This window comes from Aquarana catesbeiana, linkage group LG06, assembly GCF_042186555.1.
Source record: "Aquarana catesbeiana isolate 2022-GZ linkage group LG06, ASM4218655v1, whole genome shotgun sequence".
Lineage (NCBI taxonomy): Eukaryota > Metazoa > Chordata > Amphibia > Anura > Ranidae > Aquarana > Aquarana catesbeiana.
The window spans coordinates 318,428,694-318,455,329 of NC_133329.1; positions in this window are offsets into that span (position 1 = coordinate 318,428,694).

Genomic DNA, 26,636 nt, shown 5'->3' on the forward strand with positions numbered 1-26,636 from the left:
CTCAGCCAGGGGGGAAGGAAGCGTGGAAGGAAGACTGGAGAGGGATGACCTGGGTTCAGTCTGGCCTGCCAGAAAGTGCAGCCTGTCGTAGTACAACATCCTGGGGACATAGATGTCATCTGCTGCTCCGGATCTCTGTGAATCCAGGACCTTCTTGCGCTCCCTTAGATATGTGCTCCTCAGGCCACCAATGAAAATCTTTAAATAAGTGATGTCTGCCGTGGGGATCACCTGCTTCACAATTTCACACAATTGCTCCAGTGCTGCCTTCCTCTTTGCTTGGTTCTTGAAATGGGGGTGGGTAATCTCCCACAGACATGGCAGCTCACTTAGCATCTCTACGAATACTGACATGAAGTCATTGTCTTTCATTAAGATATCCATGTTCACTGCAAGACACAACACAAGACCAAGCCTAATGTCACACAAAACTCTCCTAATCTTGTTACAATATAGGCCTCAATCTAGAAGCAGTATAGGCACAAGTTTGTCTCTTACCTTCGTTCTTACGATCGGCGCGTCCAATGCTCCTTCCTCCGCTCACAGATCGTACGTAATACGCACGCGTGTTACGCTTTATACACACTGCACATGCGTGTAACTCCGCCCGCCCCTGACGTTCTTTCTAGTCTATTCCCCGCCCCTTTTCGTTCGGCGCAGTGGGTGAAGAGCATGATGCCGGAGTTACAGCAGGTGCGTGCTAATTCTAGCAACGGGGAGGAGGAGGAGGAAAGCCCGGATCCAGGCACGTCCCGATCCAGAAGGAGACGTTTTAAGGCCACAAATATGTCGTTTGGGGAGATGTTGGAGATGGTCGACATCATGAGGAAGTCCGACTATGACGGAAAATATGGGCCTTACCCCAACCCCAACATCCGAAAGGCCAAAATCATGGCGAAAGTGGTCAGGAGTCTTGAGAGGAATTTCGGGGTACGAAGATCTAAAGATCAGCTCAGGAAGCGGTGGTCGGACCTGAAGTTGAGAGAGCCAGAGCAGTACCGAAAGACCCGGAGAGTGCTGCAAAAAAGTAAGTAGTTGTGCTGTGTTCCTATTCTTTCTGTCTTTATTACGTTCGTTCTGCTCCATATGCTTTTATTAATTGTAACGTTTAAAAAGGGCAAATTTAATGTTCATGGGCCCATTATTCGTTCGTATCAAACATTTTTCTTTCGGCCTCTAGAACACCATTGTTTAGGCCATATGCATTTTCACACATTTTTTGTGCCTACTTGGATGCCAAATATTTGTTTGTGTAGATGGGTTTGTTACTAGAATGAAATGCAACAAAACACTGGCCACCGCCCACACCCATAACTGGCCTTCACAGTAAGGAGCACATGGAGGGCATATACATGTAAGACAAAGACAATTCCATAGCTCAACTCACCAACCAGTCTGCTGACCAACCAAATTAGCCTGTCTAACCGTATGTTAAAAGCAGGGGTTTAGTTAGCACACATTTGCAAACGCATGTGAAAGCTGCAAGGCCTCGTCAAGGCACCCTGTATTACTTGCAGTCCTAACACTACTAAATTTATAAATGTCTCCACAGTGGAAGCACATGCATTAAATGGATAGGTGATAGTAGTGTTAGGACTGCAAGTAATACAGGGTGCCTTGACGAGGCCTTGCAGCTTTCACATGCGTTTGCAAATGTGTGCTAACTAAACCCCTGCTTTTAACATACGGTTAGACAGGCTAATTTGGTTGGTCAGCAGACTGGTTGGTGAGTTGAGCTATGGAATTGTCTTTGTCTTACATGTATATGCCCTCCATGTGCTCCTTACTGTGAAGGCCAGTTATGGGTGTGGGCGGTGGCCAGTGTTTTGTTACTGTTCGTAAATGTGGGTCAGGGACAAGCTGGACACCTTTGCTGCCATTGTGCTCTTGCTGGGTGTCCAGTGTGCTCCTGTCCCTTTAAGGGGGCTTGGGCCGCCTCCAGGCTCACCTGTCTCACACCTATCCATTTAATGCATGTGCTTCCACTGTGGAGACACTTATAAATTTAGTAGTGTTAGGACTGCAAGTAATACAGGGTGCCTTGACGAGGCCTTGCAGCTTTCACATGCGTTTGCAAATGTGTGCTAACTAAACCCCTGCTTTTAACATACGGTTAGACAAGCTAATTTGGTTGGTCAGCAGACTGGTTGGTGAGTTGAGCTATGGAATTGTCTTTGTCTTACATGTATATGCCCTCCATGTGCTCCTTACTGTGAAGGCCAGTTATGGGTGTGGGCGGTGGCCAGTGTTTTGTTACTGTTCGTAAATGTGGGTCAGGGACACGCTGGACACCTTTGCTGCCATTGTGCTCTTGCTGGGTGTCCAGTGTGCTCCTGTCCCTTTAAGGGGGCTTGGGCCGCCTCCAGGCTCACCTGTCTCACACCTATCCATTTAATGCATGTGCTTCCACTGTGGAGACACTTATAAATTTAGTAGTGTTAGGACTGCAAGTAATACAGGGTGCCTTGACGAGGCCTTGCAGCTTTCACATGCGTTTGCAAATGTGTGCTAACTAAACCCCTGCTTTTAACATACGGTTAGACAGGCTAATTTGGTTGGTCAGCAGACTGGTTGGTGAGTTGAGCTATGGAATTGTCTTTGTCTAGAATGAAATGCAAACTAGATTGTGTGTAAGGAGAGGACACTGAGCAGCTGTTTTCACATCTGGACACTGGAGCACTAGTGTGTGACCCCAGAACACCATTTTTATTAGGGGGCCACACAGGTGCTCCAGTGTATACTATAGGGGGGGCTACATCTGTAAAGCTTGTACAAAACAGGTAAAGTATTGCAGCTTGACAAAGGGCAATAAAAAATATACATCTTGGAACTCAGCTAAAATAGACAATTGTACCCCACTTCCAAGCAATGTTTCCTATTTCTAGTTCGGCCATCAAATATCTGTGTGCTAATTATACCATTTTTGTTTTACATAGGGGAGAAAAGACTCGGAGGACACCCCTCATCCCAGGAGACTAGAGACCCCCCACCTCTGGAAGAAGGGGAAATACCAACCCAAGAAGAAGAGCAGGAGGAAGAAGAAGATGTGGTGGAGATTGGCACCACAACAGGTGAGTGTCTGCGACCACAAGCTCAGGTAAAAGAGATGGATGGTGGCAGATTTTTGAGACCTTTTTTTTGTTCTTTATCTCTTTTTAGGTGATCGTGATGTGAGGGAGAGAGAACGCTTTACATCTGAAAGTGCCCAGATACTGATCGGGGAGATCATGGGGTGTAATCTCCAATTGCAAAACATCCAGCAACAAATCAGTGATGTTATTAAAAAAAATAATAACATCATTGATGTTTTGGGGCGAATTTAAACCCCACAAAATCACCTGTTTTATCGTGGTCCAATCTTACAAAAATGTTTTCAATGTTTAGAAAAGCCAAATTTGGAGGATGCACACAGTGTGCCAACATGTGCTATCTGCCATCACGGGAGATCAATGGACGCGTTTTGGGGATGCAACCCCTTCCTCAATTATAAAGTCGCGTTGAGGAAGGGCTTGCTCCCCCAAAACACGTCCCTTGATCCCCCCTGATGGCAGATAGCACATGTTGACATTCGTAAATTGGTGTGCATCTTCCAAATTTGGCTTTTCCAGGGGTGATTTACCCCCATCTGAACGCTATATCAAACCCAGTTCCTAAATACTGATGTCTGATATAGCCTTCAGGTTTTACCTAATGTGAACTTTGTAAGTTCAAGTTTTTTGGCTTTCTTGTTGGTTTTACACAGGCCTGTTTTATCTGAAATGGATATTTCGATTTTTGATAATGCTACTGCAAGCATTGTTATACAACAAACATGTTGGTTTGTTTTAAAAACCTTTGGTAAATGCACATGTGATTGTGCAGGTATAAAAAAGTGCCTTACTCAAGAATGTGTGGATTATTGTCTCAACACTACAACACTTTTGGGGTGATGTAATTGCTGTTTTATGCAAAAATGGGGGTTATTTCCTAAGGGCAAATACACTTTGCACTACAAGTGCAGGTTCAGTGCAGTTGCAAGTGCACTTGTAGTGAAATGTGTTTTTGCATTTAGGAAGTACCAGCCAACACTGTTTTTTATAAGGTTACCCAATCACGACATTTTCTGCACTCAACACATTTCTGTCAGGGTCAGCTAAAACAAACACAAGCAGTAAATGTCCACCAAGAATTTCTTTTGGTTGTTTTTTATTTGAAAAAGGTGTCACAGATTGTCTGGCATATTGATAGCCCCCCTACCCGCAAAGAACTCCAGGTATCGTAACCGGACATCACGGGCATTCAGGGAGGGCAAGTCAGGACGGCCACTTTCAAGCGCCGTCAGTGTTGATGGATTTGGGATTCCGGCCTCAGGCCCAACTGAGCCAGCATAGTTGGCTGAATTTTTTCTTAAAAAATTATGGAGAACACAGCAGACAAGTATTATATGGTTCAATTTATACTCCGCCATATGGATGGGTGTCAGAAATAATCGGAACCGGCTGGCCAGGATTCCAAATGTGTTCTCCACCACTCTTCAGGCTCTGGCCAGCCGGTAATTAAAAACCCTCTGTTCCGGGGTGAGGGTCCTCATCGGGAATGGCCGCATCAGGTGGTCCCCCAGCGCAAACGCTTCCTCAGCAACGAACACAAATGGGAGACCTTCAACATTGTCCTCTGGAGGTGGCAACTCCAAGCTGCCATTCTGGAGACGCCTGTAGAACTCCGTCTGGGCGATGACTCCACCATCGGACATCCGGCCATTCTTCCCCACGTCCACATACAAGAACTCGTAATTAGCCGCCACCACCGCCAACATCACTATACTATTAAACCCCTTGTAATTATAATAGTACGACCCCGAGTTGGGTGGTGGGACGATGTGGACGTGTTTCCCATCAATTGCCCCTCCGCAGTTAGGAAAGTCCCACCGCTGGGCAAAGTGGGAGGCCACAGTCTGCCATTCCTGTGGCGTGGAAGGAAACTGTTGAGGAAAAAACAATAAACATTACTATTTTTTCACAGATACATGGCAAGCAGATTATACACAAACATTCTGGGGCAACTTCCAGATAGCATTTACTAAGGGGAATTTAACAACAACAAAGTATAAGGTACACCTATCATATTCCCCCTCCCCCCTCTCATGGGCCATTTCTAACATTATAGGGGGGGAACTCTTGGACAGGTAACCCTCTTCACTTCATTTAGAGATGAATGCCTAAATACAGGGTATTACTTGGAACAGCCCCTCCTTAGTTACACTATTGGCAGACCACTGGACAGGTAAGAAGTGTCATAATACAAAGATATAAATACACACTGTACACATTTGAGCACATTTGAACATTCTGCTATTACCTATCAAGATAATAATAGGATACAAAAACTTTAAACACTTTAAACACACATACCATTGAAAAGTATACAGGCAGGCCCTTGCACTACATGCTTTGGGGAATTCATCCATAAATCTGAGCACTAAAGAGGTGGGTATAGTGTGTATGGGTTTGGCAAAGTCAGCAGATAGATGATTGAGGATAGAGAATTGGGATCAGTTGACTTAGCAGTTGGGGGAGGGAGGGTTACAAAAAATTTGGGGACACCACAAAAAAAGCCTCTGGCACTCTGCCTGAATTTAAATCAAAAATAACATTTCCAAACATTTTAGGGGGTGTTTGGGGTAAAGCACTACTATGGAGCAGATAAAATACATTGTTAAGTGACTACATGAGGTGAATATAGGGGCAGGAGACACCATGCTGGAGAGGTTATTGAAGGGCAAATATGTATGAAGGACATAAAATAATAATTACATAAAAATCCAGCATGCATGAGGACAAAGAGGACATTCACAGCATATTACAATCATGGTAATTAGGGAATGAAGAAAGAAATACAATATATTATCAAACATTCAATACAATAAAATGTGATATAAAAGGATAAAAATCTTACCTTCATATACTCCTTCTGCAGGACCTGGATGATGGCAGAACAGGTCTCTGGGATGATGATACCCAGAGCCTGGGGGGAGATGCCTGTCGAGAACTTTAAGTCCTGCAGACTTCTCCCTGTGGCCAAATACCGCAAGGTAGCGACCAACCTCTGCTCCGGAGTGATGGCTTGCCTCATGCAGGTATCCTGCCTGCTAATATAGGGGGTCAGCGAAGCCAACAAACGGTGAAACACGGGGTCCGTCATCCTGAGAAAGTTCCTGAAATCATCAGGATTATTCTCACGGATCTCACGGAGGAAAGGCATATGACAGAACTGGTCACGCTGAAGCAACCAATTCTTGGTCCATGAACTCCTCCCCACCCTGTTCATGGACTGGACTTGTGTCAAGGTCAGGACCCCAACACCAAGCCCCCGCACAGCACAAACTCTACGAGGAGTACGCATACGAAACATGGCTAGAAAACGGTCGGCTGCTCAGAACGAAGTAACAGAACGCACTGAAGAACAGCAAGGCCTGTGAAGAGCGACCTGAAAACCAGTAACGAACGAACAAGAATACAATGACTACTTAAAGTCACGCGGAACTTGCTTGCACGCACTGAAGAGCAGATACAAACCCACAAGCACAAACTGAACGGCAGAAAACGATCTGAAAGCCATGAGTCTGAAAAAGCGCGAATCGTCTCTCACCAAACTTTTACTAACATGAGATTAGCAAAAGGAGCCCAAAGGGTGCCGCGCTTGGTTCTGAACCGGCCTTTTCTAGTCTTGTCCTACGTGGTGTACGTGACCGCGTGGTTGTCGATCGGAAATTCCGACAACTTTGTGCGACCGTGTGTAGGCAAAACAAGTTTGAGCCAACATCCGTCGGAAAAAATCCTAGGATTTTGTTGTCGGAATGTCTGAACAAAGTCCGACCGTGTGTACGGGGCATTACTGTTAGCTATAATGTATAAAAATGTGGGATCCAACAGCAATTTTTAAATACACATCAATGTGCTATACAAAAAAACTATATGTATATAAATATAATATTAAGTGCAAGTAGAGCATATTAGAAAAGGATAGCATCCATGCAGTTTGAGCATGTATTGAAAAATAATGTCCTTTGTGAAAAAAGAAAAAAGAAAATAGAAAAAGTCCACATGCGATTTCAAAAAGTTGATGAAATAAATCAAATAAGTGACTCTTCCGCTGTGTAGATGAACAACCTTCACCAGCAGTGTTATACACCCAAAGTGCTCTGTGTATGGATGTCCGCTTACCATAAGTTGTTGAGCTTTTTAATTAAAAAATTATCAAATGGGCTTTTAGCAAGGAATGACTTGCTGTAATGATATGGATAAGCCGTGCTGGGTAGCCTTTTCCTCTCCCCCGGTAGAATATCAGGAAATATGCATAAGAATAAAAGAAGGGCTACAATAGTGTAATCCCATTTATTGATAAAAGCAATTAAAAACAAAAGCTAAATGACTGCTTACATATCGTGGTGCCCTCGCCCGGCACTGAGGCTGTACTGCTCGTAAGGGTCTAGGAGCTCCGCTCTGCGCGTGGTGACTGGCGTGCGTTCCACCATCAGCCGCCGACAACCACAGGAACCGGAATTGGAAATCGAGAGATTGCGTAACCAGGCACGCCTCGACGTACGTTTTGTTGCGATGCCTCCTGAAGACGGGAAACGGAAAAAAACGTACGTTGAGGCGTGCCTGGTTACGCAATCTCTCGATTTCCAATTTGAGAGAATGCATAACCAGGCACGCCTCGACGTACGCCTCGACGTACGCCTCGAAGTACATTTCATTTCCCGTCTTCAGGAGGCGATGCCTCCTGAAGATGGGAAACGAAAACGAAAGGTACGTCGAGGCGTGCCTGGTTACGCAATCTCTTGATTTCCAATTCCGGTTCCTGTGGTTGTCGGCGGCTGATGGTGGAACGCATGCCAGTCACCATGCGCAGAGCGGAGCTCCTAGCCTCTTACGAACGGTACAGCCTTAGTGCCAGGCGAGGGCACCCCGATATGTAAGCAGCCATTTGTCTTTTTGTTTTTAATTGCTTTATTCAATAAATGGGATTACACTATTGTAGCTCTTCTTTTATCCTTATGCATATTTCCTGATACTCTACCGGGGGAGAGGAAAAGGCTACCCAGCACGGCTTATCTATATCATTACAGCAAGTCATTCCTTGCTAAAAGCCCATTTGATCTTTTTTTAATTAAAAAGCTCAACAACTTCTGGTAAGCGGACATCCATACACAGAGCACTTTGGGTGTATAATACTGCTGGTGAAGGCTGTTCATCTACACAGCAGAAGAGTCACTTATTTGGTTTATTTCATCAACTTTTTTAAATCGCATGTGGACTTTTTCTATTTTCTTTTTTCTTTTTTCACAAAGGACATTATTTTTCAATACATGCTCAAACTGCATGGATGTTATCTTTTTCTAATATGCTCTATTTGCACTTAATATTATATTTATATACATATAGTTTTTTTGTATAGCACATTGATGTGTATTTAAAAATTGCTGTTGGGGTGGCCGAGCGATGGCAAAGTGAGGACGCACACCTCGGAGCTCTGTGCGGGAAGGCCCTGAGAACGGACAGTAAATCTTGTCAGAGAGAGCCGGAATTCATGCCAGGGGACCGCAAACACCCGCTGGACTTGGGAGCACAGAAGGGTTCGGAAATCACCACCCACTATTTCCTCAGGACACACGCTGTTTCTTCCCCCGCCGCTCCGGCCAAGATGGCGCCGCCTCGGGTTCCTCCGATGAGCGCCGCCGCCTCATCTAAGAAGAGCACTCAGCCGGGACCTAATGCTGGAGACGACCGAGCAGCTCAGGATGACAGGTCAGCCTCCCTTATACTTTCCCCTGTGATCCTAATCGCAGACACCCAACCTAGCTGCGGTCATACAAGGGAGACAGGCAGTAATGTGGAGGGCTCTCTCAGAGACATTGTGGCCGGTCTGCCCACAAGGCAAGACCTACAGGAAATGGCGGAATCCATAGTTAATGCACTCTCCAGGGAACTACATGACTTGCGCCAACAAGTGGATACAGTAGAAGAGAGGGTCACTGTGTTGGAATCCTCCACATCCACTTCTGATGCCCGCATTGCCGCCATGGAGCAGGAGCAGCGTGGCTTTCGCTGCCATCTTGTGGATATACAATTAAAGCTAGATGACAGCGAGAACAGGAGCAGACGCAACAATTTGCGCCTCCGCGGCATCCCTGAAGCCACCATGGGTTCAGACCTACGCGCAACGGTGGTGGCTATCCTGAATCCTGAAAACCGCCGGCTACGGAGCTGGAGCTGGATAGGGTCCACCGTATCCCAGGACCCAGGGCGCCCCCTGCAGCATCCCAAAATCCTGATGCCACAGACCTCCCACGAGATGTCCTGTGTAGGGTACATTTCTTTAATATAAAAGAGGAAATCCTGCGCCTGGCATGGGAACGCGGCCCAATTGACTTTGACGTGCGTTGATCCGGATTTACCCGGACATCTCCAGGCAAACGAGAGTAATGCGTGGCCTTCTGAGACCCCTGTTGGAGGTAATCCGTACGGCGGAGGCGACTTACCGCTGCGGTCACCCCTTCCATCCAATTGTGCGGAGGCGAGGAGCAGAATTCTACCTACGCTCACCAGACCAACTCTCAGACTTGTTCAGCTTCCTAGCCAAGCCTGCTGTGAGTGTCCCTAACTGGTTTGACTACCTGTTGTCCCTGGAGGCCCTTGGCCCACCTTTGCCCAGGCCACAACGTGTCCGTCGACCGCGCTCACGCGCCACTAGTCGAGAGACTGTTAGACCCCACCCGAGGTCCTCCGAAGCTTAACTTCTCATCTTATTTCAAGGACTGGTAAGACACGATGAACGCTCACATTGCATTACCTTCCTGGGTATTCCAAGAACATTAGATCTACCCCTACAAGAGGTTTTTGGAACCGCTTTGATGGGCGACTTCCTGGGGCCGCGTTGACTACCTTACATAGTACACTCTAAGGACTCCTGACCCCCGGGTGTACCTTTGGTTCCCGTTTGGGATTACGGGATGTCAACTGACATTTGCTAGCCTGCTCAGTGAGGTGCTGGGTCAAATCAGACTCTTAATAGTCTTGTTTTGCACGCCGCTTCTCCCATACGGATCCACTATTGGTGGCCGGGGGGGGAGGCGGATGCAGCAGGGAGATCAGCAAACGGGCCATAAGCCCCGACGCTGTTTTGTTTTTGTTTTTCTGTTTCCTTTTATCTGTTTTCCCTATTTAATGGGTATTTTGCTTGCCACCCGGGGTACCTCCAAGACCCTCTACTCCCCTTAGTTTTTCCTGAAGGATATCCAAGTAGCTATGTATTAGGAAGGGGAGGGAGGTGTAGTGCCATAGCGGGTAACAATCCCAGGGATGTGGCAATCATGGGTGACATGCTCTGTTATGTTATGTTTTGTTGTGCTATTTTATGCCGTTTTATTTCATTATTTTATTATTTTTCATTTGCACTGTTTGTATTGACCTCGCCCTCCACAACTCGTTTCGGTACTTCCCGGTGCGAGGAGAAAAGACCCTTGGTCTTGGTGTTGCGGGCTTTGCCATGGGACGTCAGCATGGATCCTGCCAATAATATCTATCGATCGCACTGGTAATGGGATTCTTTCTGACGTCCATGAGCCTCCCGGGGACACTATCACCGAATGGTCATGGCGGAGGGTGCTCGGCAGCTTCGCTGCAGGTACTAATTAGTAAAGGTAATGTTCAGTTATGTTGGTTCTCATATTAGAAACACTACGATTCTCAGAGGCGCTATTCCCCCACATCTCCACCTATATTGTTTATCCCGATTACTGCCTAAACTCTACTTAATTTAGAGTAGACCTCAACGCTCCTTCCACCCCCACATTAGGGCGGACCCCTGTGTGGACACTTTTCGTGTGCAACAGGGGCCCATAGTTAGTCTACGACATGAACCGTTCACTCCCCTACCCCATCCCTCTCCCCTTCTTCTCTTTCTCCCTCATTACTCTCTCCCCCCCGGTCTATTTTCCCCTACCCTTGACCTCTGCCTGGAGGGGGTTCTATTTTTGGGATTCTCTCACACGCCTATAGACATCCATTTCCCTGCCAGAAGATACAATGGGTCACCTCAAGATCACCTCTCTAAACACGCGTGGCCTTAATATACCAGAGAAGCGCTCGCAGCTTCTAGCTGACCTGAGCAGGGGCAAAACACATGTCGCTTTTCTACAGGAGACGCACTTCCATGCAGATTCTATACCTAGGCTGACCAACGGGGCCTTTCCTGTAGCATACCATAGTGTCTCTCCGATCTCCAAATCGAAAGGGGTCAGCATCATTATAGCCAGGTCGGTTCCATGGGTGTTTGAGGCGCAGCGGGCAGATGAGCAGGGTCGCTTTCTTCTTCAGGGTGTCCGATGTGCGGGTCACTTTCGCAAATGTCTACTTCCCCAATGTGAACCATCCACAGTTTTTGCGCAAGCTCCTCTCTGAGCTCTTGGAGTTCTCAGAGGGGATGCTTATCTTTGGTGGAGACCTTAATTTTGTCATGGATCCGACCTTGGACGTCTCACGTGGAGCCTCACACCTGTCCTACTCTCGCCTGAGACATCTCAAGGCGGACCTCCATACCCTGCACCTAGTTGACCCTTGGCGGTTGCTTCACAACCAAGACAGAGACTATACATTTTACTCACAGGTGCACCACACCTACTCGCGGTTAGATTATTTGCTGTTGTCACATAAAGATCTCAACAAAGTGGTTTCTACGTCCATAGATGTCATATCTTTCTCCGATCATGCGCCAGTCCACCTGACCCTCCAGTTTGGGTTAATGACTCGGTCTCCCCCATCCTGGCGACTGAATGAAGCACTGCTTCAATCGGAGGAAACCTGCTTAGAGATACTGAACGCACTGCGGTAGCACTTTTCCGTCAACGAGGGGTCAGTTCCCAACCCCCTTGTGGTCTGGGAAGCCCACAAGACGGTTGTAAGAGGCGCATTGATCAAAATAGGAGCCCGTCTCAAGCGGGATAGACTTCAATGCACGGAGGAGCTCCTTGCATTGATCAGCAATCTGGAGAGTATACATAAGGCTAGTCTAGCTCGCGCAACCTTCCGGGATCTTCAGAAGGCCCGTGAGGAACTTTGTACACTTTTATTTCATAAGACCAAACAGAAACTAGCATGGGCACGTCGCACTATGTTTGAGTTCTCAAACAAACCGGGTCACTTCTGGCCAGAGCTCTGCAGGGCCCTCGCACGAAAACCTATATCCCTCACATACAGTCATCTACGGGACAGAAGCTAAATACCTCTTCAGACATGGCGGAGGAGTTCCGCGCTTTCTATACAGGTCTTTATAATTTAGACAGACCGCAATCTATGGACTCCCCAATGGAGGGCAGGCATACCCCCCAATCTTACTTAGCTGCCTCAGGCATGCCATCACTACCAGATGATATAAGGGAGGAGTTGGAGGAACCCTTGACTGTTGAAGAATTGGGAGCGGCACTGGCATCTTCGAAACCGAAAAAGGCCCCTTACCCTGACGGCCTAACCCCAGTGTACTACAAAACTTTTTTCGACATACTATCGAAACCTTTGGTTTCTGCTCTTAACACCATCACGGAGGGGAACTTATTCCCAGTAGACACCCTAAGGGCTTATATCTCCCTCATTCCGAAAGAGGGTAAAGATCCGCTACTATGTGGGAGCTATAGCCCAATTGCACTCCCGAATTCGGACCTTAAACTTTTTGCCAAGATCCTGGCCAATAGATTGTTCCCCCATGTACCGAGTCTGATTCACCGAGACCAGGCAGGCTTTGTGCCGCTCCGAGAACCAAGGGACAACACCATCCGAATTATTAATCTGATACATGCGGCGAAGACTACCAAACGGGCTCTTCTCCTGCTGTCAACCGACGCGGAGAAGGCCTTTGATCGTGTCGACTGGTCTTTTATCCGGGCAACTTTAGAGCACATAGGCCTTCGCTCATCCATGTTACAGTGGATACTTTCCTTGTATACTCACCCCACTGCATTGGTCAAGGTGAACGAGACGAGATCGGACTTTTTTGACATCCGAAATGGCACACGTCAGGGATGCCCCCTTTCCCCCCTGATCTTTATCTTGTCCCTAGTACCCCTTCTGCATACGATAAGGGCGAACTCAGACATTGTAGGTTACCCGAAACCCTCGGGATCTCATAAGGTGGCCGATTTTGCGGACGACCTTATCTTCTTTTTAACAGAACCACTTACTTCTCTCCCCAACTTGCTCCGATCCCTTCAAGAATATGGTGCTCTCTCCTCGTTCCAGATCAATTTAACCAAATCCTCCATCCTTAACATAACGGTAGACAAAAGAATTGTCCAACGTTTACGTTCGACCTTTCCACTGAGATGAGCAACCAAGCTTATACGATACCTAGGAGTTGACATCACCACAGATCCTGCTGAATTATACTCGGCTAATTTTGCCCCGCTACTCCTACGTCTCAAAACGGACCTCCTATACTGGCATTCTCTGACGCTGACTTGGTTCGGCAGATGTAGTGCCCTCAAGATGACATTACTGCCAAGGGTGTTATACCTGCTACAGGCACTTCCCATCCGATTACCTCCAGCGTTTTTCAAACGAATTGACTCCATGTTCCAGGCCTTTGTCTGGTCCCATCGCAAACCACGAGTTAGACTCCAACTTCTTTACCTGGCGAAAAGTAGGGGTGGGGTCGGCCTGCCGTACATTAAGGCTTATTACAGAGCAGTCCACCTAACTAGGTTGGTGGACTGGCACTGTCACGCAGAGGCGAAGCACTGGGTCGCTATGGAGGAAGAGGACTCCGGGGGTTCGACCAAGAGTTGGCCTTGGATCACTACACCACTGCCTAAGGACCTTGCAGAGCACCCCACCCTGGGCAGCACCCTAACAGTGGTCAGAGATGCTTTTCGGCGCTCATCGGTGTCCCCGCAGCCGTCCACCATGGTACCGATTCTAGGTAATCCGGAATTCCCATCTGGAGTTCAGAGTCCGCAATTTAAGCGACTGGCAATGGGCACCAAACTTCGCTTACATGATTTCTTGGGGCCCAATGGTCAACTTTCCTTAGAAGCCGGGGCGTCGGTGACGGACCCTCCCCTAGATTTTTGGAGTGGCCTACAGCTGCGTAATTTTTTGCACAGCTGCCTGAGGAAACCAGGCATTACCCGCAAACTTACTGAACTGGAGCTTATTTGCCATCGTGGGGAGCCAATACGACACTGTCTATCACTGCTATATTCATCCCTAACCCAACCAGAGGAAGGGTACGTACCCCTGTTTCTCACTAAATGGGAGGCGGAACTCGGAATCCAATTCACTGATGTGCAGAGACAAAAAATTCTCTACTTTGCTCAGAAATCCTCAATTGCCACTAGGGTTCAGGAAACCTGTTACAAAATTATGACACGTTGGTACAGGGTCCCTGCCATTCTGTATCGTTTCTTCCCTCAGGTGCCCAGCCTTTGTTGGCGTTGTGGCGCTGAGGAGGGGACGATGTTACATATCTTCTGGACATGCTCCAAACTCGTCCCATTTTGGCTCGGGGTTACCCGCACAATCGGACACCTCACCGGTGTCTCCCTGGAGGGGAATCCTGCAGCCTGTCTGCTCCATCTATCAGAACGACCCATTAAGAAATATAAGACCTCCCTCCCCATCCAACTACTGAATGCTTGTACCCCCCTTTGTTGGAGATCGGAGAGACCACCGGCAAAGTCCTTATGGTTTACTAAAGTGAACGAACTAAGGGATATGGAGGATCTTACTGCTACCTTACACAATAGAGAGGAGACCTTTCGAGAGACCTGGAGACCCTGGCAGCATTTTATCTACACAAAAACCTATCTTCAGGAAATGGCATAATCTAGCTAATTTAATGGGCTAGCATTATCTCCCAGGCAGAGGACAACACATCCTACCATATCATATTTTATACTTTCTTTACCCTTCCTTTTCGCTACCTCACCCTTTCAGCCTCCGCTCTCCTTTCTGTCCCCTCCCCTTCTTTGCCCTCCTTCCCCCTTTTATCCTGGTTATATTCCTCTCCTACCCTTGGGGATACCAGTCTTTGTATTATGCATACTCATTCATGGGTTTCTTTTTGTCCAGATACAGAGAAAATCCTAAAATCCATTAACTTTTCATTGGTCCCATGTCTGGGCTACATAGCTTTTTAGATCCCCACTTTTACCAATTATATGGAAAAATACTTATATCACTGAGTGACACAATTTGACATACAAGGAAGTCAGCATTAAGTCAAACAATTAAGATCCCAGAGCACTCTCAAGGTCTCATACATAGGCAGTATTGTTATACCAGGGTACCCTCCCCATAAGCCTTGAATATGGTGCTAAATAAGGTAACTAGATATGTTGACCTTGTTGTTTTTGATACTACTGTTTACAATCTTTTCTTTGTACTCCACATGTTTGACTCTGACATTGTTCTATTACTGAATATGTAACTGGCTGTATCTACTTAGTGTGAAAAAAAAAGGAATTTAAAAAAAAAAAAAAAAAAAAATTGCTGTTGGGTCCCACATTTTTATACATTATAGCTAACAGTAAGTATAGACTTAGCGCCACCCACCATATACATTTTTTTAATTCACTCTCTGTGGCTATGGAGGTGAGTAGTCTTCTCACAAGGTTGGTTTCTGTCCCTATCAGCAAAGAGTTCTGTCTCACCCCCGGTGGCCGAGGATACACTACTGTTACCCATCATAGGGAAACTTTTTTTGTTACAATACCTCAAATCTCCAAGTTTTCCAACTTCCATAGATGTATATGCTTCAAATGCTTATTATAAAAATCCCAATACATTAGAATCACTTTTGCCCCTGTGTCTAGTAAGGCCTTGGTGCAAACCTCTTCTACTTGGATAGGGACTATAGGCAAAGTGCCCACCAGTTGATCAGGAAACTTGTTTGGTGTAGACTCAGCAGCCCTAACCACTACTCTTTTCTCGGTTGGCCTCTGTTTCCCCTGCCATTCCGTTGCGATTCTGGGGGAATGGTGTACATTGGCTCCCACGCCTATCTTTCGAATGGCAAAGAGTGACAGTCAGGCCACTGATCAGGAGCCAAGGGGGAGGCTTGCATTGATGCTTTGAGCTCCTGCAATAACCTCTCTGCTTCATTGGATTTGGTGCTCAGTTTTCTCCCTCATTGAGCCCCTTTGGAGTCATCTTCCCCCAAAGGCATGGGGGTCTTCCCAGAGAAGAATTGCAACTTCCTGTACCCATAGTTGACTGCCACAGATGCATTCTTCATCATATTTTCCATCAGCTTCCTGATATTAGTAATAAAGAAGGCCGAGAAAAATTCAAGTGACTTCATGGATGCTGAGGTAGCTATTTTAGGTCTTGGAGTGGCTTGCCCGGAGCTTTCTGGGTTAGAGTCTAGTATTCTGTAGGTCAGGTGGACTGCAACCTCATTGGTAAGTTGAAGACTAACCATGTGAAAGTTAGCAGGAATTCCCTTCCTTCCTTTCAACAATACATATGTGCAGGGAGTATCTTGATCTGTCCTCAGTTTGGGTATAAATACTTGCTGGGCAGGAAATAGTGCTTCCAGGGCCTGTCAGGTCTGCTCTTCAGTCTATTCATTCCCTGTTACATCAACTACAACACATATTTCTGATTGGTTGCTTTGCTCTAAAGCTGCCACAGCATCCATGTTGACTTCCTCCAGCTCGTCATCTAGTTCACTGGCACAAGCATAGGTATTCTAGATGCGCCCCAACAGGGCCGATCCTAGGGTCACAGACGCCTGGGTGCAGAAATATTTCTGGCGCCCCCACATGGGCGTGGTCATCTTACCAACTCCTCCCCTTTACAAATAATTCTAAGGCAACGACTCAAATACAGAGCTGCTCCCCTAAGAAGTCTTTGTTACCCTGAAATCCTCCCATGATCTCTTAACAATAAAGAAAATACAGGAAGAGAGAACACTAATGAGACCTGGAGGGGAACCTCTCTGATGCACACAGAGAGGGCTTCTGTTAGAAAGAGTCCCCAGACATAATACAGGATACGGTCAAAGACTGCAGACATGATACAAGAGATGGTCAGAGACTGCAGACATGATACAGGAGATGATCATAGACTGCAGACATGGTACAGGAGATGATCAGAGACTGCAGACATGATACAAGAGATGTCAGAGACTGCAGACATGATACAGGAGATGATCAGAGACTGCAGACATGGTACAGGAGATGATCAGAGCCTGCAGACATAGTACAGGAGATGATCAGTGACTGCAGACATAGTACAGGAGATGATCAGAGACTGCAGACATAGTACAGGAGATGGTCAGAGACTGCAGACATAGTACAGGAGATGGTCAGAGACTGCAGACATAATACAGGAGATAATCAGAGACTGCAGACATAATACAGGAGATGATCAGAGACTGCAGACATGGTACAGGAGATAATCAGAGACTGCAGACATAGTACAGGAGATGATCAGAGACTGCAGACATGGTACAGGAGATGATCAGAGACTGCAGACATGGTACAGGAGATGATCAGAGACTGTAGACATAGTACAGGAGATGATCAGAGACTGTAGACATAGTACAGGAGATGATCAGAGACTGCAGACATGGTACAGGAGATGATCAGAGACTGTAGACATAGTACAGGAGATGATCAGAGACTGTAGACATAGTACAGGAGATGATCAGAGACTGCAGACATGATACAAGAGATGGTCAGAGACTGCAGACATAGTACAGGAGATGGTCAGAGACTGCAGACATGATACAAGAGAAGGTCAGAAACTGCAGACATAATACAGGAGATGGTCGGAGACTACAGACAAGATAGAATAGATGGTCAGAGACTGCAGACATGATACAAGAGACAGTCACACACTGCAGACATGGTACAGAAGCTGGTCAGAGATTGCAGACATGATACAAGAGATGGTCAGAGACTGTAGACATGATACAAGAGACAGTCAGAGACTGCAGACATAGTACAGGAGATGGTCAGAGACTGCAGACATGGTACAGGAGATGGTCAGAGACTGCAGACATGGTACAGGAGTTGGTCAGAGACTGCAGACATAATACAGGAGATGATCAGAGACTGCAGACATAGTACAGGAGATGATCAGAGACTGCAGACATAGTACAGGAGATGATCAGAGACTGCAGACTTGGTACAGGAGATGATCAGAGACTGTAGACATAGTACAGGAGATGGTCAGAGACTGCAGACATGGTACAGGAGATGGTCAGAGACTGCAGACATAGTACAGGAGATGGTCAGAGACCGCAGAAATGATTCAAGAGATGGTCAGAGACTGCAGACATAGTACAGGAGATGATCAGAGACTGCAGACATGGTACAGGAGATGATCAGAGACTGCAGACATGGTACAGGAGATGATCAGAGACTGTAGACATGATACAAGAGACAGTCAGATATTGCAGATATAGTACAGGAGATGGTCAGAGACTGCAGACATGGTACAGGAGATGATCAGAGACTGCAGAGATAGTACAGGAGATGATCAGAGACTGTAGACATGATAGAAGAGACAGTCAGAGACTGCAGACATAGTACAGGAGATGGTCAGAGACTGCAGACATGGTACAGGAGATGATCAGAGACTGCAGACATGGTACAGGAGATGGTCAGAGACTGTAGACACGATACAAGAGACAGTCAGAGACTGCAGACATAGTACAGGAGACGGTCAGAGATTGCAGACATGATACAAGAGATGGTCAGAGACTGCAGACATAATACAGGAGATGGTCAGAGACTACAGACAAGATAGAATAGATGGTCAGAGACTGTAGACATGATACAAGAGACAGTCAGACACTGCAGACATGGTACAGAAGCTGGTCAGAGATTGCAGACATGATACAAGAGATGGTCAGAGACAGCAGATATGATACAAGAGATGGTCAGAGACTGCAGACATGATACAAGAGATGGTCAGAGACTGCAGACATGATACAGGAGATGGTCAGAGACTGCAGACATGATACAAGAGATGGTCAGAGACTGCAGACATGATGCAAGAGATGGTCAGAGACTGCAGACATGATACAAGAGATGGTCAGAGACTGCAGACATGATACAAGAGAAGGTCAGAGACTGAAGACATGATACAAGAGAAGGTCAGAGACTGCAGGCATGATACAGGAGATGGTCAGAGACTGCAGACATGATACAACAGAAGGTCAAAGACTGAAGACATGATACAAGAGAAGGTCAGAGACTGCAGACATTATACAAGAGATTGTCAGAGACTGCAGATATAATACAGGAGATGGTCAGAGACTGCAGTTCCTATGGACGTTAGTAGATAATGCCTGATCGGCCCTCTCACCTGACCCAGCGATGGTTCCTCTGATCAGGAGTCAGCTCACTCTGAATTGCCCGTGGCGACTCTGCTGGGTAGCACCCAGATCTGTATTCTGGCAGTGACTCCATTCCTTTCTCTGCCAGGGATGGCGCTAGGCTGTGTGTCTTTCCCTCTGGTGGCGCAGGGCAGTGGGTTTCCTCTCTGATGGTGTTTCCTCAGCACTGTCCTCTCCCTCTGGAGTCCTTGGTGTACTTCCCTGAAAGCTTTCCCAGGCTCCTGTATCTCTCTCTCTCCCATTCAGCTGAGCATGCTGTGTGGGCTGCAGTTTCCGTGTTACAGTGGGGCTGCCAGTCCTCGGGACTACATGTCCCACAATCCTCTTCTCTGCTCCTTTTTCTATTCTATTTTTTCACTGGCTGATATGAAGGCGGGGGAAGAAACATAGTGGGAGGCTGTGCTGGCCAGCGCCGCTCACTAGTATAGCAGTGCACGTGCGGAGGAGAGGGAGGGGAAGGGGCGAAAGAAGAGCCCGCAGCTGCAGTGACGTCACTAGGGTTGGTTTCACCAGGTGCGGTATAACATGGTGTCACCCCCCTTCCACCAACTTTAGTCGCCCCTCAGTACAGACCCCCCTCCACTAAGTATAGACCCCCTTCGTCAGTGCAGGTCCCCCACTAAGTATAAACCCCTCTCTCAGTACAGACCCCACCTTCATCAGTATAGACCCCCCAGGACAAACCACCCCCCCTCCATTAGTAGACCCCCACCAGGACAACCCCCCCTCCATTAGTACAGATCCCCCAGGACAAAGCCCCCTCCATTAGTACAGACCCCCCACAGGACAAACCCCCCTTTATTAGTACAGACCCCCCAGGACAACCCCCCTCCATTAGTACAGACCCCCAGGACAAACCCCCCTCCATTAATACAGACCCCCCACCAGGACAAACCCCCCTCCATTAGTACACACCCCCCCAGGACACCCCCCCCTCCATTAGTACAGACCCCCCCGGACAAACACCCCCCCTCCATTAGTACAGACCCCCCCAGGACAAATCCCCCCTCTATTAGTACAGACCCCCCCAGGACAAATCCCCCCTCCATTAGTACAGACCCCCCAGGACAAATCCCCCCTCCATTAGTACAGACCCCCCAGGACAAATCCCCTCTCCATTAGTACAGACCCCCCCAGGAGAAACCCCCGTCCATTAGTACAGACCCCCCAGGATAAATTCCCCATTCATTAGTACAGACCCCCCAGGACAACCCCCCTTCATTAGTACAGAACCCCCCTGGAAAACCCCCCTCCATTAGTACAGACCCCCAGGACAAATCTCTCCATTAGTACAGACCCCCCAGGACAAACCCCTCCCCTCCATTAGTACAGACCCCCCAGGACAACTCCCCCTCCATTAGTACAGAACCCCCAGGACAACCCCCCCATTAGTACAGACCCCCCCAGGACAACCCCCCCATTAGTACAGACCCCCAGGACAAACCCCTCCCCTCCATTAGTACAGACCCCCAGGACAAACCCCTCCCCTCCATTAGTACAGACCCCCCAGGACAACTCCCCCTCCATTAGTACAGACCCCCCCAGGACAACCCCCCATTAGTACAGACCCCCCCAGGACAACCCCCCCATTAGTAAAGACCCCCCAGGACAAACCCCTCCCCTCCATTAGTACAGATCCCCAGGGACAAACCTCCCTCTATCAGTACAGACCCCCCAGGACAACCCCCCCATTAGTACAGACCCCCCCAGGACAACCCCCCCATTAGTACAGACCCCCAGGGACAAACCTCCCTCTATCAGTACAGACCCCCCAGGACAACCCCCCATTAGTACAGACCCCCCCAGGACAACCCCCCCATTAGTACAGACCCCCCCAGGACAACCCCCCCATTAGTACAGACCCCCCAGGACAACCCCCCCATTAGTACAGACCCCCAGGGACAAACCTCCCTCTATCAGTACAGACACATTATTAACACCCGGGCGGCAGCTAGAGAGGACAGTGTGCAGCCGCGCCGCCCAGGTGAAGAGCAGATCGAGACAGCCAGGAAGCAGCTTAGGCGGGAGTGAGAGACAGAGTGGAGGAGAGTGGAGAGAACCTGTGTCAGGCTGCAGGCACGGGCCGCCCCCCTCCCCAGCTAAGTCACTGCGCGGCTGGTCTCTCTCAACACAGAGACCAGCCGCTCCGATCTCCGGCGGCTGCTCTCCTCTGACAGGAGGAGGGAGGGGGGACAGGCTCTAGCAATGTAAAGCACAGCGGCGCGGCCGCTCCGCAGCGGTGACCTGCTGCGGACAGACCTACTTCTGCACACGGAGGGGAGGTGGAGGAGGGAGGGGAGCACTCTGGCTCTTCAGCGCCCCCACCTCTCTGGCGCCTGGGTGCACTGCACCCCGTGCACCCGCCTGGGACCGGTGTCTTGTCGAATACAGTCCCCTATCCAGAAGTGTCCGCCCTGTACTGCGCAGGCGCAGTACGGAGGACAAACGAGACGCCGAAAGTCTCCGAAGTTCAACAGCTGATCGTCAGCTGTGCACGGCGCCTGCGCATTTATTCTTACCCTATGTCCAGGATCATTCCCTACTATCCAAGTGGACATAGAGTTAGAATAAATAGTTGCCGAGCGCAGCGAGGCCGTGCCCGAAGCGTGGCGAGCGAAGCGAGCCCGCGAGGGGCCCTCTTACACAGCCATCACTAACAGGTGCCTGAGTGCCGTGTACAGCTGATGGTCAGCTGATCAACTTCGGACATTTTCGGCATCTCCTGCTGCTCCGTACTGCGCAGGCGCTGCGCCTGCGCAGTACGGGGCGGACACTATCTGATAGGAGGACACTATATGTCAGAACACCGGCCCTGCGCCCCAACATGTAGCGCTACCCCTATAGGAGCTGCTGAGTAAGATAGGTCCTCTGTTTTTTGCCTTCACCTTCCCAAGGGCATGGGCCCTTCTGGAACACCAGGCTGAGTGCAAAGGAAAGTAAACACATTGAAACACAGCAAATAATTCTTATAATCCAATGATGTGCTATACAAAAAGCAGAAGCCAAACCAGTTGGCAAGTTAGACTCAATATATTATCACCCAGTAATGTTAAAAACCAAGCAAATACACGTAAGCTGACAACTATTGTAGTGAAGTTTAGCAGAGGGTCGCTAATCATGAAAGCTAAATATAAAAGACATGGGCCGTCCAAACCAGCATGAGCAGTAGCAATGTCCTACAAAATACAATGAGTGAGCAGCAGTGAGACTTGATCTACCAATACAAGGGCTATACTGCCAATGTGCACTAATGATGGCCTTGCTAGGCCTACACCAACTAGGTAAGCACAGTTACGTTTGAACAATATAAATGAAATAGAGGACTATAAGGTAAACCAGTAAGGCAATTATTAGGGGCAGTCCCTAAAGTTAATCTTCCACCTGTTTATATTGGGGCCTTTTGAATGAACGTTGGTGTACTTAAGATAGTTTTTCAACCCTGCAAGTAGTAAGATGTGCAGCTCATTTCAATACAGGGTATAAAAGAAGCAAGACAGGGATAAGAAATAATGACGTAACATGACCGCAACCCTGAGTTGGGAATGGTGCCATATGTGCTTAATTTACAGAATACCAGATTGCTATGGAGGGTGCTATGTAGACATGTACACACTGAAATATTTCGTTTCGGAATTTCGTTTTCGGCCGAAAAATAAATGTATTTAGTTATTCGTTTTTATTTATTTTGCTTTTCTATAAAAATTGCATTCGTCCGAAAATCCAAATTAATTAAGGTCGAATCTGTCATTGAAGGCTTATGGTGTCTGTCGAATGTTCAAAGAAGATTCGACGGAGCAGCTAAACTGTACGTGTACATTTCCGGTCGAATTTTCCGCCTACCAGCTAGCTGTAGTAGAATTCTAATGTTGTATGACTAGTAATAATTGTATTTATTAATTATTTTACTAGTCAACCAACATTAGAATTTTTCTATAGCCTATGGGCGGATGCATTTGACTGGAAATGTACGATTGCAGCGTCGTACAGTTTAGCTGCTCTGTCGAATCTTCTTAGAACTTTCGACAGACACCATAAGACAAAGATTCCACGTTTGTATGTTTTTCGTTGCTTCGTCGAATCTTTGTCGTTCATGTCTACTCTACCCCAACAGTCAGCCAACGTTCACATTCGTTTCTCAATCTCCAAGTGCAATGGCAGGCGCGGCATCCGACGTTGTGTCAGATATTGATATGGCATTATAATATAGAATCTATAATAATAAATCCCCCCCCACAACACGGGCAGCCTCTGAGGCTATCACAACACTAGCAACACTAGTATCACTATCACGGTCATAACACTAACACAATAGCAGCAGATTATTATGAAAAAGTTAAGTTGAACTGTAGCTTGCTTCACTATTTTTCTGCTGCTGTGCTTATGCTTAATTGCTAAATAATTCAGGTTCTCTGACAAACGGACCAGCTAAGATTGACTGTCTTCTGAAATGATTCAGTGTGTGTGTCTCTCTCTGCTAGCAAATCGTAAGTGAAAGTAAGTTGGCTGTACATGTGTACTTAGTTCTAGCTATTTTACTGCCCCTCCTCTTTGGTTATAATCGGCCAATAACATTCATCATCATCATTATTTTTATTTTACTTCCCCCACCCTATTCCAGCAGTGATCTTTTCTCTCTATGTCGAATCTTTTCTCTCTATGTAGAATAATCTTGGACTAATAGAGTTAAGGTTAGGCACATTCGACCACAGGTTCAATAGACACAGATTGTTATTGTCAGCATCATGTCGAATCTCCTATCTATATCAAACTGCTGTCGCAACGAAAACGAAAATAAAGCATTTGTTTATGTCAGATCTTTCAGTTTTCGTATTCTGCACTTTCATTATCGTTTGTTAAAACGATAACGAAAATACCTGAAATTCGGACGAAAACGAATGCACATGTCTAGTGCTATGATCCTCCTGATAACAGGACAAAGTGGGCCAGCAGCCCTATCACCAACTTCCTGATGTGACAGGCTTTTGTGATAGAAGGGGTGCCTTCATGTGGGTTCCAGTGTGTAACTAAAATGGCAGGAGCAGAGGGTCTAGCAAACACTCTGGTCTCTCGGTGGCAATCCTGCAAGGTGAACTGGACTGACAGGGTTGCTGATCCCCAGTGGTCTCCTCTCCACTACCAGGCTTTTTTGGACTGCCACTTGCACAGGCAGATTTCAAGGATTGGACTCCCATGGCACCAAAAGGCTTCTCTGGGCAATTCAATAAAAGCTCTCTGTGGTTTCTCCTGCTCACATAGGGTCTTGTGGAACCTGTTGTTCAGAAAGCCAACTAAGTCAATCCATGGCAGCTTCAAACGACAACTCCCAGGGTTCCTGGCATGTTGTATTGGGGTTTATGAATGAATGACTTATATAGCGCTACCTAAAAAAAACGAATCGTCTCAGGGAGCTTTGCCGCCGGTGTCCATCTGCAGTATAGCACAGTCCTTTAGGCCATAGGGTCCCAAGGTGCTTACAAACACATCTTTTGGCCATATTGTAAACAGGGTCTAATTAACCTTCCAGCATGTCTTTGGAGTGTGGAAGGAAACCAGAGTACCCGGAGGAAACCCACGCAGGCACAGGGAGAACATGCAAATTCCAGGCAGATGGTGTCATGGTCAGGATTTGAACCAGCAACCCTATTGCTGCTAGGTGAAAGTGCTAACCACTACACCACTGTGCTGCCCTGGAGTTCACTGGCCATGTATCTCCCCTTTTGACCAGAGGAGTGTTGTACAGTTCAATATTAACACAAAAAGGGGGGGGGTAAATAAATGTCTCCTTCTCCATATTGTCATAGTCCAACATCCGGCTACACAATATTAATCAGCTGATATACTTACAGCATTCTAATGAGGAAAATGCAAGTTCTATAACCCTTTAAATGTGATTAACATTTCGGGAGTATCTTTGTACGGACTTCTGGGAAAATCGAAGAGCCAATCACATAAGCAGGAAATTACATTACAGGAACACCTCCGGGTTGCCATATTGCATTGCATTTTACAGGAAATTACAGTGGCTGTAGAATGAAAACGAAAGGTATTCAACATCTAATTACAATATGACAAATGTATATGCTATATTATTTTTTTGCTATTTTTTTCCCCACAAAAGTGGAGTTATCCTTTAACTAAGTGGATTCTTTAAAACTTGTGATGAACAAGATAGACTGTCACTTCTATGCTGATCAAAAACAGGTAATGGGTGTAACAGTGCGTGTAGCATAAGGGTAATAGCATTACATTTTTTCAGCATTTCTAATTTTGTATTGCAGTAATCACATTACGATAATTATAGTCTATGTTGATTAAATTACTGATAACTTACATAGCCCATTACAGCTTGCGCAAAATTTAACACATTGGTAGGACTTCTAAATTAATCTGCAAAATGTGAGACATAACAAATAAATTACATTTTAAAAAATAATTAATGGAGAAATACAGAAACTGTGAGCAAAGCCATGTGTTTTATTTAATGTTTTCATGTTATTTTGAGGTTATTTTCTTTATTCTGTATTTGAACTTTTATATATTTTTACCATTGAGCTGCCCGATGCTGTGATGTCTGGATCTAGGAGAAGGAAAAGTAATAAAGTAGAAGTGGTCGCTATTCAGGGATTGTTTGCTGTTAAATTCCGCTCTGCATTTGGTCCTGGCATACTTCCAGTCTGTGGGTTTCATTCTGCAACATGCTTATTGATGTAGTCAGGTCTATAGGGACTTTCTGAAGCACATGCTGTTGATTTTATGAAAACAAAAATGGGAGCAAAGGCGGAAATTCCTTGAAAGTACCAATATGCTGTACAAGAGGGATCATCAAATACCTGCAATTTTGGCATTTTCTTATTACAATTAGGCACTGTATGGACTTAATGAGCAATTAATTAACAGATAAAAGCAGCTTTTAATGCTATACAATACATAGAAAACCACAATAATGTTAATATCAGACAGCTGAATGTAGCTGAATTTAGGGTTCTCTGTAATCTACTGCAAAGAAGGTTTTGGCAGACCATCTAACGGGGTCTGTAGGTAGACAGTGTGGGGGAGATTTACTAAAACTGGAGTACAAAATCTGGTGTGTCTCTGCAGAGAAACCAATCAGCTTCCAAGTTTTATTGTCAAAGCTTCATTGAACAAGTTGAAGTTAGAAGCTGATTGGCTACCATGCACCTTTTCTACAGAGCCTGAGTACTCAAATTTCAGTAAATCCACCCCACGGAGTGAACTTTCAGGACCCTGTGCTG